The sequence below is a fragment of the Triticum urartu genome, chromosome 2A (genome assembly GCF_056163025.1).
Source record: "Triticum urartu cultivar PI428250 chromosome 2A, HENAU_Tu73, whole genome shotgun sequence".
NCBI lineage: Eukaryota > Viridiplantae > Streptophyta > Magnoliopsida > Poales > Poaceae > Triticum > Triticum urartu.
The window spans coordinates 57,388,227-57,394,226 of NC_141874.1; positions in this window are offsets into that span (position 1 = coordinate 57,388,227).

Below are 6,000 nucleotides of genomic sequence, written 5' to 3' on the forward strand. Positions count from 1 at the left end.
CCAGCTCACATGTTATGTTCTTGTTAGAAAAAGTGAAATTTCATTCAAATTTGTGCGCCCAACTTCTCTGGACAGTTATCCATGCTCCCATGTGCTCAAATTAATACTCCTGTCATCCTGTCTGCTAACTGTCATGTGCCTAGGATTTTGGACATACATTAATCCTGCTAAATGTTATCATCGCCACCTGGTAATCTTCAGCTTATTTCACATCTTACCTACATTTTGTTCTCCATTATGTTTTGTTCTCTGCAATCTTGCAACCAACTTTTGTTTTAACTACAACTTGCATCCAACTTGCTTTTCCCACTGAATTATGCTCCCAAGTTTTCTCGTCTCAAATCATAAGTGCTCTCCAAAATTGAGTTGTGTTGTTTTCCTTTCCAGTCCACTCCCATAAATGAATGTTGAACACAACGTGCCCGAATTCCAGGGACACCACTCTCTGCACCATCTGCCACCTGCAAGCCCCACACCCATGTATTTAACTACACCGTGCTGCTCCTCCTCATTTCAAGTCACTCCATCTCCTTCCTCTTAACATACAAACCAACCGTTATCATCCATTCTTAGTAGTCTAAATCATTGAAGGGCACTCTGTATGAATAGATGATGTGTTTTGTTTAATTGGCTTACCCTGATAAAATGAAAAAGGAAATTGTCTCAAAATATTGAAACAATATATACAACTCCGTCATTAGAAAAAATATATATTGAAACGAGGAGAAATGTGAGACAAAATGTACTCACAACGCAGTTGCATAGGAATTCCTGCATTGATTTACTGAAAAAGCCTTCCGCCCCGCTTTATATATAAAGCCACGATCCACAGCAACTCGGTACAAACGCACGCCACCACAACACACTTACACACCCAAGGCAGGATACATAGATGCTGAACCCAACAACACCTTCCCTAGCACTACAATAGCCACCGGGGTCCTCCGCCATGCAAGGTTTTTAAGTCGCGACTTGGCGAGTCGCCACGAGCCCTGCGGCTCGGCGTATAGTCGACGAAAGTCGCTGTATAGTCGCGAGTTGCCCTGTTTTTTGGAAAATGACTTGGCGATTAGTCGGCGACTATACAGCGACTCAAAAACCATGCCGCTGTGAACATGTTACCGCGAAGAGATGAAGCCACACACGACGAACCGTAAGCTCCAAGGCGGCGCCTTCAGGAAGGAAACGACACCAGAACGCCGCCACTGCCCGACCCGAGGGTCAGAGTTTCCCCTGGAGCAACACGACGGGCAATGAGAGCCGCGACGACGCCTTTAGGAAGGGAACGAGCTTCGTCGCCGCCGGTCCGTCCGAAGAAAGAGCGGGTTTTCAGCCCGTCCAACCCTCACTGCCACCCGACAACTACACTGCCTCCACGGCCATAGTCACCGGTAGCACCGAGCCACGGGCTCTGCCCATGAGCACCGCGCAACCACCACCAGGGCCGCCGCCCCGGCATCCAAGGCCTAAACACCACCTCACCCGAGACCCGTCGCTACCCCAACCAAAAAGACTGAGCGCCCCCCAGCGTCTGGCCTCCACCGACTCGTCCTGCGGCACCGTGTGCGAGACGAGCTCGGTCCTGCCGCCAGGCGCGAGACGAGCTTGGTCCTGCTGCCGGGCACGAGAAGAGATCGGTCCTGCAACACTGGGCACGAGACGAGCGATGGACCATAGCTGGGAGTGGGCCAGCCCTCCGACGAAGATTGCGCCCGGGCACCGAGAAGAGGGGTCGAAGGCCTACACAGGTCGCTCATCGACGGGCCAACGTCGAAGAAGTCCAGCCGCCGCCATGGGACGATCCCGACCATCGCCATGAGCCACCACCACGCCAGGCAGCCGACATCCACGCCGAGCACAGCCCGCGACACCTACCATCGCCAGAACTGCCAAGGGCCGGCAGGCCCGCCACCACCAGGGAGCGCCGCAGCAGAGGGGGGGGTGCATCGGAGCAAGCCACCACCTGCGGCGAGCCTGAGCCCCGCCACCACAAGGGCCCAGGCCACTCGAGCCGCCGCTGCGGCAGATCTGGGCCGCACCCAAAGCTGCCACCACCGGGAGTAGAGCACGCCCCCAGCCCGCACCAGTCACTCCACGCCGCCACCTGCAGGCTGCGCCCCCATCGCCAGCCGCCGCCGCCGCCCAACCTAGATGGCCCCGCCGCCGCCCGAGCTGGCCGGGCTTTGCCCGCCAGCACGCCGGAGCGGCGGCGAGGAGAGGGAGGAGCAAGGATTTTGCACCCTTAATATTGTTGCTCCTGCAATTGGACTTACATTTCATTCAATTTTGGAAGCTTATATGCATTGTTCCTGCTCTTACCATACCTGATACCAAACCACACTCCCAGGAGTACAGATTGTAGAAATTTATAAGCTTACAAAGTTGAATGAAATGTAACTATGTAAGTTCAATTGCAGGAGCCACAACAGCTTCAGTTTTCCTTTCAGCAAATCCACGAAAAGCACTCTCTAAGGCAGTGATCCGTTCAGCACTCGCTGGCCTTTCATCCAGCTTTGCTCCATGCCTTTGCGTGTTAAAGTTTGGTCTTACACATTAAACAACATGATAGCTTTATGTAATTCCTAGCTTTTACTAGTTACAACAATCTTGTTAATATGCCACTAGAAATACAGCAACAACAAATGATTTATTAATAATTGGAACAAGTATTATTACCTTCGCGCCCAACCGTTTTTCTCTCTTTCTACATCCATGAGATTGGCCTCCTAGTGCCATGAGCGTCCGAATTGATATCATGGTTTTCTAAATCTAATCTAGTGCTGTTGTTAGACGATACCGCATCACCATCTTCATGCAGCACATCTTCTTCCTCATGCACAGTACGCAGAGGAGTCCTCTCCAAAGACCCAACAACAATAGATCTGTCCATAGGAACAATTTATCTGAACAAATCGCAGTCTTGAAGATTACTGCTTCGTTCAAATCATGGAGAGATTATTACCAAGTCTGTCCAAATCTAAACTGACACGATGAGTTCGAAAACAAATACCAGTAGAGATTAGTTCGAAAACAAATACCTATTCTGATACGCAGCAGTGTCTCTCATTAGCCCGACTACACAGCAACTTCACTTCTCTTGTCTGGATCCATCTGGTTGTGCTTCGAAGGAGAAGATGAACAGGATATTTTGGGGGGAAGAAGAGAATCTCTATGCGGACATAAAGTGATACGAGGAGTGGTCTCAACTGAAATCGAGCGACACGAAATAAATGTCCTGTCCTAGACTGTACTAAATGTTTTTTTTCGAAAAGGAGACTGTACTAAATGTACAACTAACATTTATTAATGGCCCCATCTCACCGCGTATCTAACAATTCAGCCGCCATGTGAGCATAAAGATGATTTATAACAATTAATGTGAAGATCTGCCTATAGTAACCAATGCTGATGATATCAGGGGGGGAGGGGGCAGCCACCTCAGAGCCACAAATCCTCATTCGTGAGGGGTCAGCTTATTTTAGAAGCCGACAAAAGAACCAGGCATTAATGTGCCAAATAAGCAAGTGAAACCGTTGCGTGAGCTAATAAACATCTTTTAAGACTCCCAAAGTTTCATTCAACTTATAAGCAGAACTTATCGAAGTTTTGTGTCAGCCTTTCTCCCAAAAGGGAAAATATATCTTGAATTTGGAGAATACAACCTAGCAATTGCAAATTAGCCAGTGCAGTAAAGTTGAGTGCAAACCTAGCTGTGGTCATGATACTAGCTGATGATTTTAAAATTTTATTTGTGAAAATATTATATGGGGGCTGATGATGGGAATCTTGGTTTCTTTGGGTGAGTGGCTCGATCTTTGTGTGATATATTGAACTTTTGACCTTTCTGAGCCGAGCTTGTTTACTTTAACTAGTTGATGTGACACTAAGTTGTTGGGTGCTTGAGTTTCGGAATTCATATGCAGTATTGCGTTAGATTTGCTGTTGGATGATTGGATCAGAACAAAAAAGATTAAAGTAAAAATGTTTCCAACATTTTTCTAGGGTGTGGAATCGTTTCCATCTGTTGCACTATCTTCTCTTGATGAAACCACTCTGTGCATTAAATAAATAACATGATTTTAGTTTTATTTATTTTAGATTAATACGACTTACGCATTCTGCTTATGTATTCCTCAGTGCCATCAAGTGAAATGTGTAAGCCGACAACGGCGTCGCTCCTTTGATGCCTCTAATGCCAGTGAAGACTCCCTTGGCTCTACCATGACATGAAGTCATTTTCACCTCTTGCACATCACGACTAGGTGGAATGTCATGGTTGATGTCCTGGAATGTCAACAAAGTGCATGTTTTTGCATCTCGATGTTGTGCAGCCATGTCCGCATACCCGCTACCACCGTATGTTATCATATCATGGATGATGCTTTAAAACATTTGAATAATTTAATTTGTCTATGGAGCTATGGACCTTAAGCCTTTGCTGATGTTCGGTTGTTCCTACATCATGATGCCTGCCTGTTTTGTGGATGATTTCTTCTGATTAACGTCGGCAGACCAGTGAAATCAGCAATTCACCGTCCACCTAGACCCGTTAGCTTTGTTTGGTTATCATGTTGTTGATACCTGTCTTTTTAAACCTACCTGATTTTATTTGGATACCTCGTCAACTCAATCATCCCATGCTCACCGTTTCTGCAATCTGGCGGGCTATTCATCTACAACAGGGAGACTTTGGCTGGCTGGAACTCTCCGACCGCATGTAAATCATTGGTAGTGAACCTGACTTCACAGCCAGACAAACCCGAACTTCGCTCCTTTTATTGCCCCAATTACCCGACCCAAATTTTCGGGTAAACCCTCAATGGCGGCGGGAAGCTCCGACGATGCTTGCAGCTCGCCTGAGCTGACCGGCGGCCATGTAAGGTGGTGTCAGTTGGCCAACCTGACGGCGCACAGGTGTGAGAAGGGGAAGAGGAAGTTGGAGGCCGGGATTCCACGTGGGGAGCGTCTATATCTCGCGTTCAGCGAGTCGAGAAGCTTGCGCGCGAGCATATGGGCCGGCCCAATTTGCGGTAGTACACTGCCTCCTTTTCTTTTCTGTTTTTTCAAGTTTTTGTTTGTTTTTTGATTCCATTTTTTACTTTTGTTTACAGCACACATCATTCAACCAATCCAATCATCTGTTCCTGACATTGACCGAAAATATAATACAATCCAATTCCAAATTTTACGACAACACCAACCCGAGACAAGACCAACATATATCAATTCCACATTTTACAAAATCGTGAGACCATTCGACCAATCGATCACACTGCTATTAGTTTTATTTCCGCAAAATCAAACAAGGAGAAAAAACATCCTCCAATCAAAATCGGACACTCGTTTCCACCCATAGCAGTTTATATTAAATCCGCGAAAATGGTCAAACCACAAGAAAACCAGGAACGGCGATTTATTGCCAACTATATTCTCAGCCTCCACTAGCTACAAGAACATACCCACATCGCCCACTACAACTTCTCAACCTGGCAGTGCTATGCGTCTCCCCGATGATAAATCATTTAGATCGGTCGGCTCAGTAACTGTCAAATGCCGTCCGAAATAGCCATTTGATCTACCACCCTAGCCAGTCAAGGGCCTTTGTAACATCTATGTTGTTATGTTTAGGGGGTTTGCAACAAGCACCTTGTTCCAAAGGTCCGCTGACACAGCACACCACACACCTAGGCTAGAGCGTAGCTACCGCGCCACCGTGGACTGAGTGTCTCTGCCATGGAGCGCCGCTGCTCACCGGAGTTGCTGCTGCTCCTCCGCCTCAGCCTCGTGAGCAGCTACCAGCTTCACTCCAGCACGACGGTGACGACCTCTCACGTCGGGTGTTCCTTTAGCATTTTCTGCAACTGGAGCTATGTTTCTAAAACATGCGTCATGTTGCAAAGTCTAATCACTCACTCTCTAATGTCGGGCGCTCCTTCAACGCTTTCTGCAACTCGGACTATGTTTCTAAAACAAGACCCTCGGAAACAAAAACCTTCACCG